This window comes from Euprymna scolopes, chromosome 33 (assembly GCF_053919585.1).
Source record: "Euprymna scolopes isolate OS-2025 chromosome 33, ASM5391958v1, whole genome shotgun sequence".
Taxonomy (NCBI): domain Eukaryota; kingdom Metazoa; phylum Mollusca; class Cephalopoda; order Sepiida; family Sepiolidae; genus Euprymna; species Euprymna scolopes.
The window spans coordinates 45,835,779-45,861,498 of record NC_136514.1 but is presented as its reverse complement, the minus strand read 5'-3'; the positions used below and the strand labels follow the sequence as shown (position 1 = coordinate 45,861,498).

Here is a 25,720-nt window from a genome sequence, read left to right as displayed (position 1 = left end):
TCCCAATGAATGCATTGACGATGATACTTACCGGCTTTAAAGGCGAACGTTTAACAGATATATCTGCCTTATAAAATGCTAGTTTTATTTTTGGTCTCTTTAAACCCCCATCCACTCCATTTACTGATGAGGAGACTTTGTTTAATAAGATTAAATGATAAAAGTATTGTCCTAGACTTATTGACTGTCTCAATAAAAACATCGTTTCCGAAACGATCGTACAATTTATTGATTTTGTTTGTTCTTCCTTGTGAAACCGATTTTTAATTATCAATCATTTTACTAAATATTAAAATAGCTCTAGAACATTTATGCCTATCGAGCGTATTATATATCTACATTACAACGAACACTGTTTTCTTTTCTTTTCTTTTAACTGTATTAATGCATTCACTAATACATTAAAATAAACTCTGCTCTGTAGACTATTGTTCTAATCCCCTTAATATATATATATATATATATATATATATATGTATATATATATATGTATATATATATATATATATATATGTATATATATATATATATATATATATATATATATATATAATGAAATCAAGGATATGCAAAGTTTACCTGATGTAAGCAATGGTAAACTTCGATCTAATATAAATACCAAATATTTTTATATAGATATTTTAATCCCAACCAAATAAAAGCTTAATACACAAATAATATAAAGCAGAGCTTATAATAATGGAAAATAAAATAAATCTGTAATTTAAAATTACCAATCAAATTTATTATTCGACTGAATACTCCCAAAAATAATTTACAAAGTCTTTATTCCGCGAAGTTCCAGAGAATGCTATTAAATCGACAAGTTTTCAATAACATTGAGTGATCACCTGTTCTAATAAGCAACCCGTCCAGATGTACCGGGAACAGCTTTACGTGTTTCCCCATAGTGACTAATTTCACAAGTCTATATTGCACTGTAGAGAAAAAAAACTGTTAGTTTTCTAAAAAAATATATTTTAGATAACGGTTTTAATTTACGTCTAAAATGATCTCCTGTTTCATTGATATCTCTCTATCATGTATGTCTTTTCTTTCTTTCTTCCACCTCTTACTATATATATATATATATATATATATATATATATATATATATATATATATATATATATAGTAGAAATGGTCAATAAACTAGAACATATGGAACGACTGGATAGGAATTCAAATCGATATATAACTAGCCAAATTTAAGAAAAAAATGTTTTTAATTTTCAAATTGGCACCTTTTAACATATTACGACATCAGAAACACTTTGAAATAAACACCCCAAAAATGAAATTTTGGTAATATGTATTAATTCATATCTATATGTCTATAAAAGTGAAATTGTCTGTTTGTGTGTGCATTTCTTTCTTTTTTTTACATAGGCGTCGCCACTTATCAAGGCCGACAGGCCACTCAATGATAAGGGTTAAAGAGTGTAGAGTAGTCAAAAGGACAATATAGTAATCGATAGTAATGGAAGTTCGGTAAATTTGTTAACTTAAGTGGAACGGCTCATCAGAAACTTGTTCACGTTAGACTTGAAGACAACCATATTATAGACAGCTGGAAAGCAGGAAAACGGAAGACCATTCCACAGGCGTGTAATTCTAAGAAAGAAGCTTTGATCATGGAATCTATGTTTAGGTTTAGGTACAGATAAAGAGTGTGGAAATTATTGATAATGTTTTCAACTAGTCTAGTGTTTCTCGTGAAAGTTTGGCAAGGGGGAGCCATAGATTGAAGCTAAGTTGAACAATTTCCATGAAAATAACGATAAAGCAGAGACAAACTCGCAACATCTCTTCTGTGAGATAGAGGTTGCAGCGAAGAGAAAAGGACATCTCCCATCAGGCCACGGAGTCTATTTTGAACCCTATCAAGGTAGGACAAGTCTTTTCTAGCAGCTCCTGCCCATATGTGGCAACAGTATTCCATCCTTGGACGTATCTGGCTTTAATATAGATAGAGAATTGCATCAGCAGTGAAATATCTACTGGATCGATAGAAGGATCCGACCAGTTTTCCAGCGGGTTTGCAACATATTTGATGTACGTATTCCATTTAAGATCAGGAGTAAAGGTCAAACCCAGAAGCCTGTGAAAACCTGAGGCCTCCCCAAGACGAGAATCATTCATTTTAATTGATGCCAGATCGGGATCAGAACGTTGATGATGTGAAGATAGAAGCTTGGTTTTAGATGCATTAAAAGTAACCAGCCACTCCTTTCCCCATCGTACAACGTGATCAAGATCAGAGGAGAGAGAATCATTTACTGTCTTAGATGTGCTACCATAGATGGTAGTGTCGTCAGAAAAATGTCTACGAATGATGTAAAGATGTGATTTGGAAGATCATTAATGTAAATCAGAAAAAGAGTTGGGCCCAGGATGGACCCCTGAGGGACTCCAGCTTTTATACTGTGAGCTTCTGATTTTTGCCCATCAACTACTACTCTTATGAACCTATCAGAAAGAAATGATTTAATAATTGAGAAGACATTTCCAGCTATACCATAGCTGGAGATCTTGTGAAGTAAAGCTTTATGCCATACCTTATCAAAAGCATTTGATATGTCAAGAGCAATTGCCCTAGAAAGGTTGCCTCTGTAGCAGAACGGAAACCATATTGTGTGTCACTAAGAAGGTTATTTTTGCTGAGATGGTTGATTACTTCTCTAACAGATTCCAGCAACTTACTCATGACGCACAGGAGACTCATTGGTCTGTACTGAGAGGAGGATGAACGATCACCTGAATTCTTAAATACAGGGCATACTGATGAGATTTTCCAGGGTGATGGGAAGCAATTTACCTTAAGACAACGTTTAAACAGTTTTGTAAGTATGGGTGCTATTTCTGTTTGAAGTTTTTTGAGTACTATAATTGGAATACGGTCAGGGCCGGTTGCTTTACTGGAATCAAGGTTTTTGATTAGCTTGGCAACATCACATATATATATTTGTATATCCCATAGTGTGTTTTCTGATACAGGAGGAAATATTGGGGGTTGGCGGCGTTGGTCGCAAAGGGTAGAATTGGCTGCAAAGTTCTTGGCAAAGAGTTTGGCTTTGTCTGATGTTGACGAGATTAACTCAGGTCCATTGATGATAGTTGCCAAACTACTCTGTAATGTTCAATGTACAAACTTGAGATTTGACATTTAGTAAAAAAATGTAGCTGACGTGTCATAAGCTATAATCGAAATTGAAACTAAACTCTTGGTAAAATTAGTTGGTACAAGAAATAGAAGGTCTTAACAATTACACGACATTCACTGGGAAGGAAAAAGATGTAAGCATAACACAAAACAACCCATACACTATCGTGTTAATATATAAAAGACAATTATATAAATACATAAACATATTCATCTATATAATTATAAAGTGATAACTTGACTTCCTGTTGAACATTGATTAGACTGAAGACATTGTTACGATTTGGAAAATGTTGATTACAGAAAAAGCTTAGTCGAATGTAGATTTTTCAGGTTCATGCCTTCACAGAAGACAATAGATCCACAATAGATCCGATATGGTTTTTACTTAGTCTAATACAACTTATAGTCCATTATGCTGTCTATTTAGACGTGTAATTACGAATCACGTGGTACGTGTTTCCAAAAAGTATCTGCAGTCCAACCATTAGTTAAGATTGATTACTTGAGAATCAAACAAAACGTGAATACTTTTTTTCTCGTGTCAAAAGTGATGAATTGATTTCTATTTAAGGTGGCTGACCTTAAAACCGGGAATAAATATGCGATTCCTATCACGTGTCATGAGCCTTATCGTATTTGTTTATATTCGTGCGTAAACTGTGAATAAAAGAAAGCAGCTGCTAATAGCGAATATTGTATTTAATATCCGATATTTCTAAGTAAATGTATTCTTCAACTAAGTATGAAATGTCGCAATTTTTTTTGTTTTTATTTATCTTTACGTTCGTTTCTTCATTCACTTATTTATTTTGTTTCTGTATTAATAGATACAGGATTTGCTATCGATACACCGGTTCCCTTCGGATCACCAAAGTTAAACAATCTTGAATCTGGTTAGTTTTGTAATAGGTGACCATTTGAGAATGCTATATAAGCTCTCCGCTTATCTCGGCGTTGTTTCCAGTCGTTTAGCACTTCCCCTTGCCATTGGACTCAATCACTGTCTATTCAGGAGACTGTGGTCGGGGATTGAACAATTCTCGCCTAACAATTACACGCGCGGCTACCCTTACAGAAGGGGTGTATCCATTATCTCTTGAGACTGAAAAGAGGTATCGAAAATTATATATGTATTTACATTAACACACCGCTTCCATTATATCAGAAAAATTAAGCAACGTTATTCCTGGCCAGTACGAAAATGGGTAACCATTTTAGAATTTCAGGTACTGTACATGGTGGAACGATGAATCTGTCGCCCGAAAAAAAAAAAAAAACACTTGAGGTTTATTTTAAAATTTTTATTGAAAAATCTCGAGTCAACTAACTTAATTATCTAGTAGAGTTAATATCAATTTAATGTAGCCGCCTTCAGCCTCAATCACCGCCTCGATACGGGTCAGAAACTAGGAGCATGTCTTTTCCAAAAGCACTGACGGGAGCTCCGCTGATCGCGGCGATCAGCCTGACTTTGGTGTTGTGGGAGGTTATCTTGGTAATGTTCTCGATGTACGACCAAACGAATTAGCCAGGTCAGGGGGAGGAGGGGGCCAGTAAAAGAAGGGTACGGCACTCCTTGTGAACCTGGCGCCGAGTCCCGCTACCACACCCAGAGTCTCCCAGCGCCCACCTTAGTACACCGGGAAATAAGCACACTACTTAGCACACACAGTGTTTAGTGTTTACTTTCAAGCTGACTTCAAAAATGTGAGGTGGCATGATATAGACCTCACTTGAAACCTCACTGAATACCATTACCATGGCCGGAAACTTCGTTGAGCTTTACCCAAAAGCGCTTAACAATCTGGATTAGCATTTTGAGGGTGCTGGCAATGGTCTTGTTGTAATAACATGGACCGGTAGTGAGCATGAATTGTACAGCCGCGCATATCCGATCTCACTCGTTGAATATTGTGTCACTTTCGGACATGATAAAAATGTTTTATCTCTACAGAGGTTTGTACACAACTGGCCAATTAGTAGATGGCTTGCAAGACAAAAAGAAAACCTGTTTTCATCAAACGGAAATGGAATTATGTCGTCATTTCTAGAGCGACAATTTATGGTTTCACCCTGTATGTGCTCTCCGCTTATCTCGGCATTGTTTCCAGTCGTATAGTATTTCCGCTTGCCACTGGACACAAACAGTGCCGATTCCGGAGGTGCGTGGTTGTGTTTCCGCAACCTTGCCTCAGATTACACGCGCAGCTAGCCCCAGAGGTAGTATCCATTGTTTCTTAAGATTAAACAGAGATATCGACGTTGATATATGCTTAATATAGATTAGTGATGAAGTATTCTCTCTCCACTATTCTCTCCCCCTCTCCCCCTCTCTTCTCTCTCTCTCCCCTCTCTCTCTTTATATATATAATATATATACATATATATATATATAATTATAAACTCAAATGACCTTCTAACGAGTGATATAGCCTACTTTCCGGTTTACGATATCCGGTTGCGCATGCGCGCATAAACATTAACCCATAACAACGTAAACAAATAAATACAAATCGCTTCTTTTGCAGATTTTTACCTGCGCATTGAAATATTAACGTTATTATTTCGAAATTATTTTTTAACATGGAAAGAGTGGGTGTGTTTTACAACTATTCTTTATTGCAACTATACTGTCGCTATTTGTTACAACTAAACAACTTTAACCCGTTGACAAGCATAAAGATTATTTGTAGTAAAGCCAAGGCTACAATTACTACTCTCTATCCATCCCTTTTCCTTCCTTCCTTCCTTCCTTCCTTATTTTTTAGTTTTTGTTCACATTTCTAGATACAAAATAGTTGTGTGAGAACGGTAAATTTGTTGACGCATGTACTAATCTGTTTCAATATTAGTTTTATTTTATTTTATTTATTAAGTTTTTTTTTTTGCTTCCGGTTTTATTAATTATTTTTTTTTTTTAGATTTTAAGTTTCTATAATTTGATTGAAGGATTCCAAAATGCGTTTTTTTTTTTCTTATATTTCTCATCGGTAGGTTCATGTAGGTTTTTGCTGCTAAATGACTTTCGTCGGCGTTCTATTCGCAGGAAAATCATGTCTAATTTTCGATTTTGGAGCGATTATTCGGAAAAATAGGTAACTTAACATGAATAAGGAGGATTTTTTTCGTGTTTGAGTGATCCGTCCGTAATTTTTGATTTTAATATAGAAATGTTTCTGTTATGTCAAAAAAAAATCTATTTTGTTTACGTCACAAGTATCACGCTCATACATGAATTCCATAGCTAATATAACATACTGACCCATCGGGTCACGGGTGGTCTAGTATATATATATATATATATATATATATATATATATATATATATATATATATAGTTGTTTATGTTGGTGTAATTCAAGCAAAGCATTTAAAAGATATTCTTATTGTGATCATACAAAAGAGCCGAAAATGAATAAGTATAACACTTAATTTTAGATGTCAAGTAAGTTCCTAAGATGTAAGGATAAATCGCACTAATTATGTGGCGTTTACGGTATATTAGGCTTATTCTACGAAATAAAAACGAACCTGAGTTTCGCTTGAAAAGGTTTTGTCTTTTAGGGCTACGATTGAAATATGTCACGCATGTGTAGCAATGTACTATTTGTATAAAGGATATTTTTAGAATAATTGTATATATATATATATATATATATATATATATATATATATATATATATATATATAGAGAGAGAGAGAGAGAGAGAGAGAGAGGGAGAGAGAGAGAGAGGGAGATAGAGAGATGGGGGAGAGAAAGAGAGAGATACATTTGTGTGTGTATAAATAAATATCTTTATAACATTTACATATATACATATATATGCATACGCACACACACATATGTGTGTGTGTTTGTGTGCGTGTGTGTGTGTTTAGAAAATCACTATTCGCTATGTGCGTGGGCAAATGGTTTCTATATAGCGATATAGAATACTGAAAAATGGGATATATTTGCAAACTGCGTTCAGAACTTTTTCTTTGCGACTCTTTCAAAGCAAAGCCAACTGTTTCTTGCGTCAATATGATCAAGCATCAAAGTCTTTTTGAATACGGCGTCAAACTAGATGTTTCTCGAGCTGACAGAACCAGGTGAAAATCACAAAGAAAACAAACGCAAACAACAAGATGCAAGGATATAACCTCTATATTTCGGGGCGCGCAAAGTATTTTTTCGCTGATTATCTGCAAAACGGAAGAACCCTTAATAACGAATATTATATAGCATTATTCATGCTGTTAAAGATATTTTTATCACGAGGAAACGGCCATAAATTAGGTTTAAATAAAACTTTAAAAATGACGTTTTTCTAGTTAAGAATTAATATCGGAAACTAAAGCATATTTTGATGCGGTAGACATATCCGTTATATGGATTATTTATTGCGTGAAAGTACTTTGAATCAAACACAAAGATGTAAACGCAAACAGTCGGTGAGACTTGGTAAACGGCGCAGGACCTATAAGCTTGGAAATGCTTATTTGCACTTTGTCAAAGATGGAAACGTGTTTGGCGTATCAGCCAGATTTGATAACAGGCGAAAGTGCAAACTTCATAATTACTAAGTCTATCGACACTTGTAAAACGTAAAAGAGTCGGATAAAGCGGCCCACATTTTTGCATCAGACTTTGCAGAATATCAGTTGTTTTTATTCTTATTGATGTTACCTTTAAATGTTAAGCTGATGTGTTTTAACATCTGGCCCTGAGGAAAAATGCTATCAAATAGTATCATATCTAATAGTCCGATTTTTATAAAAATAAATAACTTAAATTATTTCATAGTTGAGATTTGGGAACATGAATCAGAAATGTATCAAGAGAGTTCTTGCAGTTTTTAATTTTAAATTTCAAATGGATATATTTCGACTCAAGCAAATATTTATTGACCGAAGTTAGCACTGTCGGAATCAATACACTTTTGCCAACGCCAAGCCAGTGTATTTATGCCAGCAGCATAAAAATCTTGCGTTCCGGTGGTGATGAACTGAAATCTTGCGTTCCGGTGGTGATGAACTGAAAACGTTTTTGATATCGCTTAGGTTTTTGGAGCATTTCTCACGCAAAACCTTTCGAGATGCTTCTAAAAAGTGCTGTCGGTAAGTTAAAGGTCCTGATAGAATGTCGGATAAGGCAGAGTTTCCTAGCCCAGTTCGTCCAACTTCTAAAGCGTCGGTTTAGCAACGTACGATCGGGCATTGTCGTGGAGGAGAATTGCGCTTTTTTGTTGACTAATGCTGGGTGTTGTTGTCGAAGTTTCTGATGCATTTAATCCATTTGTTTATGGCACTGATTCGCTCTAATGGTTTCGCCTGCATTAAAACAACTATAATTTATGAAGCTGGTTGCGGACCACTAAACAGTCGGACTTACCTTCTTTTGGTTCAACTCCAGCTTCGTTAAGTGTCGTAGATCTTCGTCGGCATCTGACTACTGGGCTAGGCGTTGCCGGATTTCGTAAAGAACTCGCTTTTCATCGCAAATTACAACCCAGGCGAAAATCGGGTCGTTCGTGTTGCATAAAAAAAAGAAAGATGACACTATATAACGGTGTTTCTTTTTTTAGTTGTCATTAAATTCCTGAGGCACAAATTTATAAAGTTTTTTTTTTTATCTTCCAATCTCTCTCAAGTGGTTGGACATTGTCATATAAGTTACGTCTAATTAAAAAGCAAGTTCTCGAACATTGGCGTGTTGATTGACTTCGATTAAAGATCTTAATTGATCCTAGTCACCATCCAAGGACTGACCACCACGCTCATCGTCCTTAAGATTCTTGTCACCATCACGAAATTTCTTAAACCACCATTGTTCTGTGCGTTTAGTTGTGCTTAATGTGCCAAACGTAACATTGATACCGCGAGCTGTTTCAGCAGCTTTTCGGCTTAGGTTTAATTGTAATAAAAGAAAATGTGTAGATGTGCCTTTTTTTCCATCTTGTATTCAACGTTCTGAAATAAATATATAACTGTTTTAAAACGATTGTGATTTAGATGGGTTAGATAGAGCAAAAAATAAACCCTCTGTAAAATGATACATAACTAGTAAAGTTATTATAAAAACATATTCTTTTAAAAATTCACTATTTGAAATCAAAATTACAAACTCCGCAACAACGTTCTCCTCAATCCTTTTTCCCCCAATTGGAAACCTAGAAATTAGTCATGGTTTGTAGTTCATCTTAGTTTGGGAACCCATCATGTGATTCCAGCAGGACGAACCCACATGCCGCAATTCACGCGATACAATCAATTTACTAACAAAAAATTTGATAGAACAAATAATTTCCGCAAAATAAATATGTCATCTCATTCGGACGATTTAACCTATTTGGATTATTTTCGTTTGTCATATATAAACTCCCATATCTGCTTTATCGTTATTTTCATGGAAAATGTTCGACTGAGCTTCAATCTATGGTCCCCCCTCGCCAAACTTTCACAAGAAACACTAGACTAGCTGAAAACAGTATCAATAAGTTTCCACACTCTTTATCTGTGCCTAAACCTAAACATAGATTCCATGATCAAAGCTTCTTTCTTTGAACTGTACGCCTGTGGAATGGTCTTCCGTTTTCCTGCTTTCCAGCTGTCTATAATATGGTTGTCTTCAAGTCCAACGTGAACAAGTTTCTGATGAGCCGTTCCACTTAACAAATTTACCGAACTTCCATTACTATCGATTACTATATTGTCCTTTTGACTACTCTACACTCTTTAACCCTTATTCTTGAGTGGCGTATCGGCCTTGATAAGTGGAGACGCCTATGTAAAAAAAAAAAATAATTATAAATGTGAAAAATGAATCTTTGTAATAAACTTAATATTTTTATAATCAAACTATTTTTCTGGTATATATTACGATTTAATGTTCGCCGCCTATAACTAGACACTAATTTTAATAAGCTTGGCTTAAATATTTATTTCTTCTTTATAAAGAGAAGTATACTCCTTATTTTTTATTCACCCTAGAGTCATAACGCAGCGCTTCATTGACTATGAGCAGTTCCCAAATAATTCTTGTGTTTTAGGTCTATCTTGAGTAATTATATAATTAGACAGATATATCATGAGCCAAAGTTTAAAAAGCTTAACAAATATGATCTGATTATTCTAATTTTATAATACCCACTGACTAAACCCGGTTACACTTGTTATTTACTTATATGCAACGACAACTTTCTGATTTCAGACGGGAAACACAATTTTCTGATAAATTTAATTATACCAAATTATATATGTTTTATGAGTCGAATTCCCCTCTAAGAATATGTTTTTTTTTTTTACACAGTTATCACCAGAAGCCACTCAGGGATAAGGGTTATTGCAAGTGCATTACGTTAGTGTGGAGATTTGATGAAGTGCTTACTTAAGCGGGGCGGTTCATTAGGAATTTGTTAACGTTGGACTTGAAGACATCCAAGTTGTAGTCCGGTGGGAAGCAGGCAGACGGAACAGAGTTCCACAGGTGTGCAGTTCTAAGAAAGAAGCTTTGTTCATGGAATCCGCGTTTTGATTTAGGCACAGATAAAGAGTGGGAGAAATTTGTCACAGTGGATTCAGCTAGACGAGTGTTTTTCGTGAAAGATTGGCGAGGGGGGACCAGAAATTGGAGTTCAGACGAGCACCTACCATGGAAATAACGATAAAATAAAATAATAATAAATAATAAATATGTATATAATATTCGTTATAGTTCTTTTTCGTTCTTTAGCTGTGAAATATGCTTTGTTTAGCACTTCTTTAAAATCTTAATACATAAATAAAAATAAAAATGTGATTACATTATTCACTCCGTGGCCTAAAATAAACCTTCCATAATTCTCAATAAAAAGTGCAATAATTTCGGATTTTTACCAAGCATACATTATTACTGTTTTCTAATGCAACATTAATTTCCCAAAACAAAAATCAATTTACATATGGCATTGAAACCAGCTGTTTCTGACAAGAGACATAGGCGGAATTCATCTTCATATATTTGCATATATTTTCAAATTGTCTGTTCAATTAAATCTAGATACAGCTATCAATATTCGTGTACATTTATATTAGCTCGACAAATTCGTGTACGGTTTAACCATATAATTATTTGATTTCATTGTCAAATATATAACTGCCCAAGTAAATGTATTCGCGAAGAACATGTTTTTTTTTCAAATGTCTGTCCAAACAGTTAAAAACGGACGTCATTGCTAATCGATATTATTGAATTGCCATAATTTACTGATTTTGCTTGTTTATATTTGTCAAAATAAGGCGTTACGCGTTGGTAATGGAAACGAAAAAAATATTTTTAATAAATGTTCAAATAACGTCCGTGATTTAGGGGAATTTAAAGTATTTGTAAGGGGGGCAATATTTTTTTTACTATCATAGGTTTTACGTTTCAACCGTGCGGATTCACCATTGCAATGAGAACTATCGAAACCGATAGTTCCATTCTAACCCTGGAATCCGAGTCATCCGTTACTTAAAACTCTAAACGATCTTACCGATTAGGCAAATTCTAACCATTACCAAGAAGTATAAACCTGAACTCTACTTAAATGAAATCAGTATGAAATATGAACGAACAGTAAAAGAAAATCGGTGCAAAAGTTTGTTTTTGTTTTACTTAAAACATCATCTTAAAATTAATAACGTTATTTTTGAAGATCATTATTCATAGCAATAACGATTTGGTTTTCTATATATCGATTTCTATCTGTCGACGAGCTTATAAAGTCTTCTTTTTAAAAAAATCCGTAGATTTTAATATGAAATATGAATCTTAGTTTCAATCTCCTTTAGTGAGGTTAAATTAAGGTCATGTAAATGGTTTTGTACTTCTCGAATAAAGTGATAATCCAAGAAAGCTAGGTAAAGAGAAAAAGACAAATGAAGCAGAATTTCCATACGGGATTCTTCTAGATAGTTCGTCAGTCGTTCAGTGTAATCTATATAATAATACGATAGCGTTTGTGTTATTTTCTGTGTAACACGTACATCCGGTCGTTTTATTGTTATGTACTCTCATTTCTTGTCATAAATAATTTCACCAGGAATTCTTCATAAGTTTTGGTTTCGGTTTCGATTATACCTGATGGCACTCCAGTAACCTATGGCCGAAGGAACTCAAATTATATATATATATATATATGTATGGGAGTGAATCCTGGCCTACATACTCAACACAAGAGAGGAAACTCCAGGTCTTCCATATGAGGTGTATACGTAGGATACTTGGTATCACATGGCAGGACAGAGTGAGTAATACTGATGTTCTGCAGAGAGCGGACATCCCATCCATTTACTCCCTACTGCGTGAGCGACGTCTTCACTGGCTGGGCCATGTGCGCAGGATGGATGATGGGCGCATCCCTAAAGACCTTCTCTATGGCGAGCTTTCCTCAGGCTCAAGAAAGAGAGGGCGACCCCACCTTCGCTACAGGGATGTCTGCAAGCGTGACATGAAGGCTCTCTCGTTGGACAGGAATACATGGGAAGCCTCTGCAGCTGACAGAACTGCCTGGAGGAAAATGATACGCCAGGGGATTATCATCAGCGAGAGGACCCTCCATGTTGAAAATGCTGCAAAGAGAGCTAGGAGAAGAGCGAGTGTACAGGCGGAACAGCCGGACGAAGCGGCAAATTGCATAACAATCTTCGTATGTCAAGGCTGTGGCAGACTATGCAAATCAAGAATTGGTCTCTACAGTCACACAAAAGGATGCAAACAGGCAACATCTTAATACGGCGCTGATCCATAGTCGTTTCGACTGACGGATGCCACACACACACACACACACACACACACACACACACACACACACACACATATATATATATATATATATTCATCAGTTTTTATTTCGGTTTTTAAGCTAATTCACCACAGTCATATGGATATATATATATTTTTTTATTTTTGAAATCGCAACTTTATAATATATAAAAATCGATAGAACATTAACTCCATAATAATATATACGCAATGTGCAAGAATTAAAATATCATATTTAACCGTAGTTTACGACGGGGCTACTCCGGGCTCGCTTAGATAAAGACTTTTGCAGTTTTAACAAAAAAGCTACAATAATATCAGAGCGTCTCCATTTACACTGAACATACGCGGAATGCCAACATCAATATATTGCTCTCTATATCTATATATCTGAATGAGTCCCCTGTGGAATTTACACGGGTCACGCTAGTGATGACTATTAACATTAGGGGAGATGGTCGTTTTATGCTCAACAACTGGGAGAATATTGTAAAAAAAAAATGACTTAATAAGGACGACAAGTTATAAATAAAACACGAGGATACTTTTAAATAATAACAATATGCATAGAAAAAATACTAGTTTAAAATGACGCTTCTATAAACCAACACAGACTTTCACACTCGCGTGGTGGTATACGGTGTCCAAAAGTCACTGAATAGTTTTAAAATTAAATCCATTCTTAATTTTTGATGATATATTTATGTAATTTTAACACAATCTTACTCAGGCATTGGGAAATTGAACAGAAAATGCAACATTTAAACAATCTTTATTTTTGAAAAATAAGGACATCTAAATGTTACCCATTTTCAGTTTCGCACATTTGTGCTCTTTCAAAGACATTATTCATCGAAGATTGCAGAATCTCTGGATTGCGATTTTACTTTCTTATTTCGTTCCTGTTTTTTTCCTTCAATTCTTGCAGGATTTGGGGTGTCCAAAATGTCACTGCAAGAATTTGAGGAAAACATCAGGAACGAAATAAGGGAGTTAAATCGAATCCAGAAAGAGCACAAATATGCGAAGCTAAAAATGTGCAATACTAAAAAAAAAATTAATATATATAAAGAATGTTTGAATGTTGCATGTTTTATAAATATTCGCAATGTATTAGTGCGATTGTGTAAAAATTATAGGAAGTTTCAGCAAAAAAAATAATATATGTAAAGAATGTTTGAATGTTGCATGTTTTACAAATATTTGCAATGTATCAGTGCGATTGTGTAAAAATTATAGGAAGTTATCAGCAAAAAAAATAATATATGTAAAGAATGTTTGAATGTTGCATGTTTTACAAATATTCGCAATGTATCAGTGCGATTGTGTTAAAATTATAGGAAGTTTCAGCAACAAAAAAATAATATATGTAAAGAATGTTTGAATGTTGCATGTTTTACAAATATTCGCAATGTATCAGTGCGATTGTGTAAAAATTATAGGAAGTTATCAGCAAAAAAAAAAACTCTATATGAATTCAAAAATCCTTCAGTGACTGTTTGGACACCCTGTTTAGTTTTGATTTTAAATACGCGGGAAATAAATTTAGATTTAACGCTTTTAATATTACTTTAAAAAAAACACCTAAACGACTTAAATAGCAACATTTATAATTGCCTGAAATATTAATTTAAAAGTTTTATAATTGATTCATCCTTTCCTTTGTAAAAATTAATTTTGTATTTTTCTACGAGACTTCAATGCATTTTTGATTAAGCTCAATCAAATATAGTTTAGATGTTAAACATTCATGATTAGTAAAAAGGCCCGACGTTACCCGGGATTAGATTGATATATTTTTTACTTTATCGCGTTTTATGGATTGCTTTATATGCATAAATTTGAACATAAACACTATGCCTTTGGATTATACCTTTTTTTCATTGCCTTAGATTATACGTTTGTGCATTTATATTTGTTCACTGAACCTACGTACACCATCGAATATGCATTTTAAATAATGTTTTATTTTAGGCTATTTTGTAAGATTTTTAAATTTTCAATATATATGCTAAATTTCAAAATTCTTGAATCCTTATAAACATATTTTGAGCCATTTATTGAAAATCCATGGATTAAGGAAAATACTTTAAACCTCTGTATTCCTTGTCGAATGATTTATTTATAGTAAATTTTTGGAGTTACCATATTTAATTCATAATTCTCATATATATATATGAGTATTTTTTTACTATAATAATTAAATACCTACAGACATTAGTGTTTCATCCTTTCGGGATTTTTAAGTGCAGGGTGTTACGATTAACACCAGCCGAACGATTCGAACACCGCAACACGATACATCTCTGGCTCGATTAGCGGAGACCGTATACATTCGGCTACCATAAACCGCGTGATACAGCGTTGAATTTTTTAAACATTTTAATTTTAAATATTCATTTCGTCAGTCAGAGAGTGATCTAATCGTTATATGATGATCTATGCATAAGAGTTAAGTTGACCGACTTTAATTCAACTGAAAGTGCTCAACAGTAAAAAATGTGTGTGTATATGTATATATATATATGCATTTATATGCACAGATATATATATATATATATATATATATATATATATATATATATATATATATATATATACCTATTTACTATGCCTCCCCACGGGACAGAGTTAGACACCAGGGTCGTTTTTTAACGTGGAGAAAAGGTACAAAAATAAAAATTGTCTCAGTCGTGAAGGATTTCTCCTCAACCGAAAGAGAACAAGAAATAGAAGTGCAGCATCTGAAGAACAGATGGTATTTATTTGCTCCCCCACTGAGCAAATTAGGCACAAGGCCGTTTTTAATGTGAGGTAAAAACCAGCTCCCCTAAAAGTAGGCAAAAGGGGGCACTCTGGTTACCAAAAATAATAATTGTCCCAGTATAGAGGGTTTCCCCTCCATTGACTGGTACAAATTATCTTAAGTGCAGCATCTGAAGAACAGATAGTATTTATTTGCTCCCCCACCGAGCAAATTAAGCACAAGGCCGATTTTTAATGTGAGGAGTGAAGGGGAAATGGGGACCAACTCCCCCGGGAGTAGGGGAGCTGGTTAGTGACAATTGGTATGAAGGGTTTCCCCTACATTGACCAAGGTCTTATATGTGGGGTCGCCCCCACATCTGGTCTTTGCTTGCAGTATCTGCCGGAACAGATACTACACTTTGAGATATTAAATCTTTTATTCATGTTAAAAAATACAGTAAAATTAACGGTGAACAAAAAACTTAGGCACATGGCCAACTCAAAAGGGGGGATTTTGGGGGTCGTTGGTCATCCTTGTCACTCCAGAACTAAACAAAGTCAAAAGTTTCTCCCAGCTAGTATCTTCTTTCACCATAATACCGCATTCACCCTTTCATATTGTGGGACTTCCTAGTAACTCCCAATTTTTAAAACATTTTTTATTGACGAGTAAAAACAAAAAAGATAACAATAAAATGGTACAATAATTCATTTGTGTCGAGGGCGGGGGGAAGAAAAAATAAAAAGGTGATTAGTAGGACCCTCCCAACCCTGTCTAGTTGATAGACTGCCCGTTCCACTAGGTTTGTAAAAGGAACCTTGCTTCTGCGGGTCAGTCTCTAGGTGGGGATGCCCTCTAGATGGGGGTGAATGGAGAAAAGAAAATTTTTGTGGGTAAGGGATGGAGGTTAGTTTGTATTTCTTTTTCTCCAAGATGGGTAAAATTTAGAGGAAGGGGTGAAAACAAAAATTGCAGGTAAGAGGGGATGGGGATCTTGGAGGCTTCCTAATCGGGGAGGGATGGAACACACACTCAGCTAGCTGAGAGACTACTTGTTTAATTTTACTTTACAGAACTGCGCGTTCCACACCTAGGCGGGGAACACGTATTCAAATTTGGCTCCTCTTCGTACACACAGACTTGCCACATGTATCCATCTTCTGTCAAATGCCGCGCGATGCAGCCTTCTTCTATCACATCTGATCTTCACCCGTAGTTGGTGTTTAAAGAACGCGATCAGATCTTGATCAGAAAAAGACAACACCCCCCGGCAACCTTGCAGACGCGACGTCCAAATCACCATTCTCGCCACGGCCAGAATCGTAACGTAGACCATTTGTCTTTCCCGGTCCCACGGCGGCCTCACGTTGTCCACAACATTGGATACAGTAATTGGGCGAGGATGCTCAGGATCGATGCGAGCCGTCACCCCACTGACATACGACCAGTACTGGCGGAGTTCGCGGCAATCGAAGAAAGCGTGATCCGTAGTTTCCACAGCCGTTGTCCCACAACGGGGACAATCAGGCGACTCCAGAAACCCAGAACTGCATTGTATGTTGTTGAGTGGAAGTGCATTTCGGGCCAATCGCCAGGTCAGAGAGAACTCCGAATTGTTCAGATGACTCGAACCTGGCGCCCAGCTCCACGCGGAGCGGATCTCACTCTGCTGCCACCCCAAACGCGCGCATAGCGGGTCGTCAGCGGCCTCCCTCACTAGATCCCTGTGGAGTTCCCTACGGGTAGCAGTCACAAGGTCACTGGACCTTGGTAGTCGCTTTAGCGCGGCTCGGCACTCTTTCATGTAGGCAGATTCTCCCCGCGGCCTGCGACGGCTCTCGATGGAAGGGTCGAGAACGAGGTCGGGGAAGGCGACACTATTGAGTTGATTTCAATTTCCACGGCACACCTATCATAAAAAATAGTATTTCTCAACCATAAAAGCTTTTTGCAATGAAATAAAAAGAACACAGATTATTTAAGAATTTTTAATCACATGAATCAACATATGCTTTATTTAATATCGGATGTAGAATAATAATAAGAATAATGGTGGTTGTCAGTTGCATCGTTGTGCCTTGTGTTTCTTAACTACTGCTGCGATATAAAAGTGAATGTGAGAGAGACCCATTCTTAACACTTCTCTAATATTTTTAAGCCATTGACGTTTTTGTTTTTAAAATACTGCTGTTTAGGTAAGAACATCCATGTTCACATATTACGTAGGCAGTAACTTTCTGGCAACCTTTTTAGTAAACGTTGGCATTGAGCGGTGTTATAATGACTAAGAAATAAAATAGCTTTTAGATATTATCTGTTCGGGGCACACCAAAGTCATTCCATGGCACAATGTCCCGCGGCACAGTGGTTAGGAACTACTGCACTATAGAGATACACAAACCATTAGTTTATTTATATGACTTGTTGCAATTATTCAATGCAAAACACGTGGTGTCAGTTTTTAATAAAAAAAATTGCCAGCTTGTTTGTATACCTATCTCAGACAGCGACTAAGTTACTAACAAGACTAGTTTATAATCGGTACTTTACTGGACCACTCTTACCGACTAAACAGATAAACATAATTCAAAATTCCGTCAATCACGGGTGAACGCTTATCTGGTGTTCAAACGTTAACAACTTTTGCTCCAAAAAGCAGTTTTCTATAAATGAATAAAATAATTGTCGGGGTTGATCCCTCTTTTTCTTCGACTATTCAACCTAAAATATTAGTAGACACCTTTCTTTTGCATGGATACCTTAATTTAAAATGTGTATCACTTTTTAAAGCTGAGTGATTGGCAAAGATGGATAATCATTTTCTATTCTTTGATATATATACGGCATAATCACGTTGTACACACCGGTTACCGTCAGATCACCGAAGTTAAGCAACATTGAGCCTGGTTATTACTAAAATGGGTGACAAATTTGGCAATTCTAGGTGCTGTATGTAGGAGGACGTCGACACCTCCCTGCAAAAAGTTGAAAAAACCTAACGTCGTCATCTCCCCTAACGGGGATATATATATGCAACTGGGGACCGCTTGTGAATTTCATACTCCCATAGAAACTTTCTCCTTCGGAGGAAGCCGGATAAATCCTGAATAGGGTTGCTGCTGACTGCACACACACGCACATTCTTTGATATAAGTCGACCAATGATTGCACACTCTCTCAATGGAACAGGAACAATTATTCCAAGGTGATTCCGAAAACAGTACTCTATATAAACAGTCGAAGTAAACTTATTAAATGTTCATTATTATGATGACTTTATTACATCTTTTTAAATATATAAATCATGAAAACAAGGTAACATGGCGCAACTGATAAAAGTGCTAACTTAAATCCGTTCATGTTGCAACGTTCTTTGACTTGAGGATTCAAACCTCAGTACGGCCGATACTTAGAATACAATTTAATCCCCGTAAGACTTGTATTCTGTACTGGCTGATAGATAGAGAGCAAAATACTCTCATATATTAAATTAATATTTACGTTTGAAATTCTATAATGATACCAAGGTTTGACGATGAGAATTTGATTGTGTTCGAAACTTTGATCGATCGAAATGTTGTTATAGTTATATACAAGTTCGAATAATCGCAATCACCCAAATGAGTAAAGCCCCTTTGATAAGTAGATTCAATTCTTGTTCAATCAAATCCAATTTATTTGAGGAAAAGATAAAAGCAAATAGAATTGTGCTTGAATTCTATGATGTGGGGCAGATTACTGAACCAATCTTCATTTTTTTACATGGAAGTCACCACTTATCAAGGCCCGGCGGTCACTCGGGGATAAGGGTTATTGCATGGACAGTAATCAATGGGACAATATCGTAGTAATCGTTAGTAATGGAGATCTGATAAAGTGTCTTATTTAAGGGGTGGTTTATCAGGAATTTGTTTATGTTGGACTTGAAGACATCCAAGTTGTAGCCAGGTGAAAAACAGGTAAACGAAATAGAGTTCCACAGGCGTGCACTTCTAAGAAAGAAGCTTTGTTCATGGAATCTACGTTTTGATTAAGGCACAGATAGAGAGTGGAGAAAATTACTGACAGTGGTTTAAGCTAGATGGGTATTTATCGTGAAAGATTGGCGAGGGGGGACCAGAGATTGGATCTCTAACGAGCACTCGCCATGAACATAACGATATTGTGCTTTCATTTCTAAGTGAAAGATTATGATGGAAAATTGAGATAAGCTGCGCCACTAATGTACGGTAAAAGTGGTAGAAATTGACAGAGACTATGACACATGAGTCCAGCACGCGTAAAAATTTACTTTAAATTGTTGCGTTGTTGGTGTATTTATTACTTCATTTAAAACTTTATTCCAATCACCAAGGATTCTGATTGAAAACGTAGCCCTCCTTCGGTACAATCGAAACCAGTGTTCAAAACGTTTCAGATAGTGCCTGCGTAGTCCTCTTTCTGGTGCAGGCATGCTACGACTTTGTACCCTTCTATAACTAGTCTCCTACCTCCGCTCGACATGAATCCGCTTGACTACTTCGTTGAGCTACACGTCGAGGACATCACGAACATAACATCCCACAACACTAAAGCCAGCCAAATGGATGATCTCAATAATCCGATGAAAGAAGAAACAAGCAATTTTGACCAAAGTTAACAACTTACAGAGCCTAGCATCACAAGAGAAGTTTTATTACAACAAATACTTACGAGACCGATATATAAAATCAATAACCGGTGTTTCGAAATAATTGTTTCTGTTAATAGTACAATTAAAGCTTGACACTTGTTTTTTGCATCAAAAACTTTAATTTAAGCCATTATATATAAAACTAATTTCATATGATGAACAGTAGGTTATCTACAGTACAAAGTAAAAAAAATAATGTATTACGGACTAGATCACTGCGGAGAGTAATGTGGAGGTTTCTATCGTGGACCGCGATGGTTCGCCAGCGAAAGCAGGCAATTAATCGATTAGATTGAAAAATTTTACAGGGTTCGATGACAATCAAAATATCGGAGTGTGAAACATTCGTTGATCATCATTCAATCCCAAGCAACATCGAGTCACCATTGTAGTATATATATATATATATATATATATATATATATATATATATATATATATATATATATATATATGTGTGTGTGTGTGTGTGTGTGTGTGTGTGTGTGTGTGTGCTTATTCAACTAATCATTATCTGACAATCTATATTGCTTTTAAACATATGTAAGCAAAAATACCGTTTAGGTACGGTGTAACATTGCTTCCCGCACACAAAAATTGCATGCATTACAAAAATGATGGACCTTTTTATAAATAAGAGCAAGTTATTACCACCTAAAGATTTATTCAAAGAGGAGACATAATTTTTTTATATATTAAATTAAAAATTACTACAAATATAATGCTATCGTTTTTCCCTCTATTAATCCTGTTACGTTTATTATCTATGATGTATAAAAATTAGACACGGTCAATACGGAAGGAGAGAGAAAGTATTTTTAAGAAGTCTCTATTTAAATGTCTACCAAAAATCAGATAATTATCCAATCAATACGAAATTCTCACCGATTATTAAGTGAGAAATGAAGTTTATAATTGTGTACTTTTTTCATAATCGATATTTATATGCAATTTTTTGCCTAAAAATCTTCTTTCTTTGTGGGTACAAATATCCTAAAATTAATTAGCCGAAACTCAGCAAAATATATTGTATGTTGAGAATTATAGATAAAACGAAACAAACTAAAAACAACTGCGCATGTTTTAAGGTTGAAAATCAGAATTTTTAATATGTTTAATTTTTGTCTTTTGTGTTTTAAAGTGTGAAACTCGTTCAATATGTTAGTAATAATTATGATCTTTCAGATTAACAAAAAAAATATATATTTTTATTATTTTTACGAAAACACTATTTTAAATCTTTGAAAATTAATTAATAATTTTCTTTTAGTGAACCCAATATTGCTAATATACCATTAAGAAGAAATGCTCTGAAGAATCGATATCAAATTTTAAATTCTATTAAATAATTCGATTTAAATATTAAATTCTATTAAAAATAGTAGAAAAAGTTTTATATTATTCTTCTTTTATATGCTAAAAATCAGGCTTCTGAAAAAAGATTTGCTCAAGAATAATGGATATTTATAGATTTGCATTCGTGTTACAAACAACTACTTATTTATTTTTCCATTTATTTTTGACGTGTCTAAGAAAAATATAGGGATTGTATCGACTTACGTATTCGTAAAATCAAGCGATTCAAATAGAAGTACTTCTTTTATATAAACTTACCTTAAATATAATGAATACAATGCACATGTAGAGTCATTATAAACACAGGCAGAACTTACTTTACTTCCACTATTGCAAAAACCTTTACACTCCACCACTGAGTTATTTCGTTAAACAAATGTCTATTCAAGATCTAACATGCAACCTTAACTGCAGAGAGCAAGCGTCTTTTTAATTCTTCACACAGTGTCCGTTCATCGGATTCTCACCTCTCATCCCGTTCTACATCGTCTATCTGACAATATCATTAACCTGTAATCTCGAGTGAATTTTGGACTCGGCAATTTGTTACACAAGAGAGTACTTACCATAGACTCACGAGGACCTGAAGCCAGCATTTCCGATTACGTTAGATACCATGTCGATTAGGCTTATCAGGCACCTTATAGCAAACAAAGATTATACTCAACACAAAAACCTAGACATATATATTTCAGTTCTTAACTCACGAAACTAAACATATTTAACTCGAAATAATTACTATATTTTTGTGCAGTTTAATGTTCCTGCTGAAATAATAACGTTATTGTTTAGAAATCCATTCTTAACATGGGTATGATGCATTTTAATTATTTCATATACTCACTATTCAATTTAATTAACAAAAGCTGTCGTAAAAACGAAATTTAACATGGAAATCCTATCAAAAATAGTACGAATCGTAAACTATAAGTACGTATATTGTAATCGAAAATACTTAATTTTAATGCTATTATCAGACACTGCTGTTTTTCTTGTATGGTGCAATCAATGTCCACAATTATGCCATCATAATAGTTTGGAGGATTATAGAAGTACAACCGAAAGCACTATTATATCTTTTTCTCGTGCCATTTAGTCGTGTCCTTGAGTGGCTTGTATTCCGCCGTTCATCGCATCTGAAAAAAGGACTTTCTCAGCACATAGCAACAGGCGCAAGTCTATTCATTTTCGGACAACTGGGTTTTATTGAGATTTACTAAGATCGAAGGCGCGTCGTCGTTTCTCATTACCTTAAAAGAAAGGTGGCGTCTATTTTTGTATGATGTTAGCGGAGATTAGCTTCTTCTCGTCCCCTCGACGAAAATTCTCCCCGATCCATTTTCTCTGGGATCAAGAGACAGACATTTTTTATCTTTTCTCCCTAACACGCAGAATTAGTCTAAGCGATCTTGTTTAAATATTCCTCCAAAATCACGTTCTATTAATCGTTTTGTGAAGTGGCAATTCGACGGAAAATCACCATGACAACGACTGCTCTATCTGTTTGACACGTCTCTCTAATATTATTAGACTTTTGACAATCAAACAACCTAATATTATTATAACACTTAACAACCTACCTGTGCTAATAATTCTGGGCCCATAACCTCTTTCGTCCCTGTTTTCAAGTTGTGCCTGAATTACTTTGTGTAACCTTTGGATTCGTAAATATCCTAAAAATTTCACTTGCCGCAATTCGAATTTTCATTTGGATCCATCGAAATAAAGTCTCACGCTGGGCCTATACACTCTTTAGTTGGAAGTCATGTTCAGTTTCAAAACAGTTTTCGATGGTTAATTGTTTTATACAAATCGTGCAGATGACAAGTTTGCAGTAGACAGCTGTTCTGTACAGGTTCCGGATGTTATAATTTTGTAGCCAAACAGCAAAATATTCTTCCGATGTTGACACGAAGAAAACATATGAAAGATTGCTAAAAAAAAAAAAGGTTTAATTTTTATGGATAAATTCTGGTTTCTGATTGATTGGTAGCAGAACGTGAAGTAATTTGATGCGTCAGTTCTTAGCAGCAGCGTTTAAAAATAGAATTTTCCAACTGTAAGGGACCATACCCCTATTATAGACCAAAAATATTGCAACTATTGTTGGGAGGATCAATCGTAATCGGAATCGAAAAATCGGAATATTTGAGGGTATCGGAAAAAATTGTACCTAATTTCCGATGGCAAAAACGATTCTTTTAATTATTTTTATTTGATTTTGTTTAAAGCAAAATCTCCCATTGCTGATAATAATGAAAATATAATAAATATTTATCAATTTTAAACCACCAATTAAACTAAAATTGATAGGTCCTCCCCTACACGTATATTTTTACATTAGGAAAATATTTGTACATTTAACATCTGTGTTTTTATGGTAATCGGAAAAAAACACAACTATATAATTAAATATTAAGAAATTTGTCAAGGATCAGAATCGGTAATTGTATCGGAATCGGGAATTTAGTACGGAATTGAGAATTGGATCGGAATCGTGAAAAATATTTGAATCGTCCCATCACTAACCGCAACAAAAGAAAACATTAAAAATTGCCCAGTTGCGTTTCGAATATATTAATTTTGTTCATAGGTTCGAACGAAGCTGATTAACCTGCTTTTTTTTGTGAAATAATTTTCTTTATTTTGCGTTGAATTAATTTTATCAGTTTAGTCTTCAATCACATCTGTATATCCTTATACCTTATTTATATATTGTTTATCACTCTTTATATTTTTACAGACTAATTCCAAGAACCTGGGCTTCACAAATACAGCGAACCGGCCAACGGTTAGGTGAGTAATGCTTTTAAGAGGAGTTTGTTTTCTTTTTCAAATATTAACTCGAATTGGCCTTCGGAACAAGATCAAAGTGTAAATTTTATCAAGATTGTTATCTTTTTTTGTAGTTTTTGATATAAATAAAAAATGTTTTAAAATTGGGCTTACGTAGGCACCCCCACTCCCACCACACACACATAAATACAAATTTAAAAGGGTAACCATGATAAAAGAGGTTGGCCGAGAGAAAAATCATTTAAAATTTACAACAGATACGAGATGGATCAATCGACCTCACCATCTCCCCTTCTTTTTGAGTTGGCGTTGTGCCTAAGTTTTTTGTTCATTTTCCCAATTGTATTTTTTTCCTGTGAATAAAAAATTTAATATCTCAAAGTGTAGTATCTGTTCTTCAGATGCTGCACTTCCATTTCTTGTTCTCTGTCAGAGGAGGAGAAATCCTTCACGACTGAGACAATTTTTATTTTTGTTCCTTTTATCCACGTTAAATAAACGACCCTGTTGTCTAACTCTGTCCCGTGGGGAGGCATTTTAAATAGGAACTCGAATTGAGCCCCACCCTCATCGCACACAATGCACATCTCTTTATTATGGTCCACGCTCTTTTGAGACGATATGCAAATGCTCCCCCTTCTAAACAATGCGATGTGTTACATGTAATGCTACTGTGCATGATCCGTTGCTAAATTTTGAACGTTTTTTTTATGGATATCGCTCGTATAAGGCATCAAGTTACTTGATTTAAGGAGCTAACACGAACGAAGGTGGATTATCAGACAAACAGTAGATGCCTATTGATCTTAGTGTTGAAATGATCAAGACTGTATGTAGAAGGAAAACATTGGGCGGTAAGACAATCTCAGAAGCTTTCACATCATGAAAAGAAGCTATTAGGTGTATTACTAGGAATCATAAAAACAGCACATTGATGGAGACCATTAGACCAATTAATCAAATCAGCTGAACAAAAGATGCAGGAAATAAATAAGAAAATCATAGAAAACATATGTTATAACCGTATTTATTAAATATATAAAAACTAGCAATACTAGGTCTGAGAAACAGAGAGGGGTGACAGTGAAAGAGAAGATGTGTCGTCGTGGGGAGCAATCAGATTACAAATACGTTGAATATTACATGTATTGAGAGCTGTATATATATATATATATATATATATATATATATATATATATATATATTTATATATAT

The 25,720-nt window shown here is 35.0% G+C and overlaps 1 protein-coding gene across 1 annotated transcript in view; it reads left to right on the top strand.

Moving 5' to 3' along the window:
- The window catches only part of LOC145258206 (uncharacterized), a 151,890-nt gene that overhangs the window by 77,313 nt on the left and 48,857 nt on the right, over window positions 1-25,720 (top strand). The window contains exon 2 of the mRNA XM_080116140.1: window positions 24,453-24,505. The gene's annotated coding sequence lies outside the window, so the exon portion shown is untranslated. The remainder of the gene's footprint in view (window positions 1-24,452; window positions 24,506-25,720) is intronic.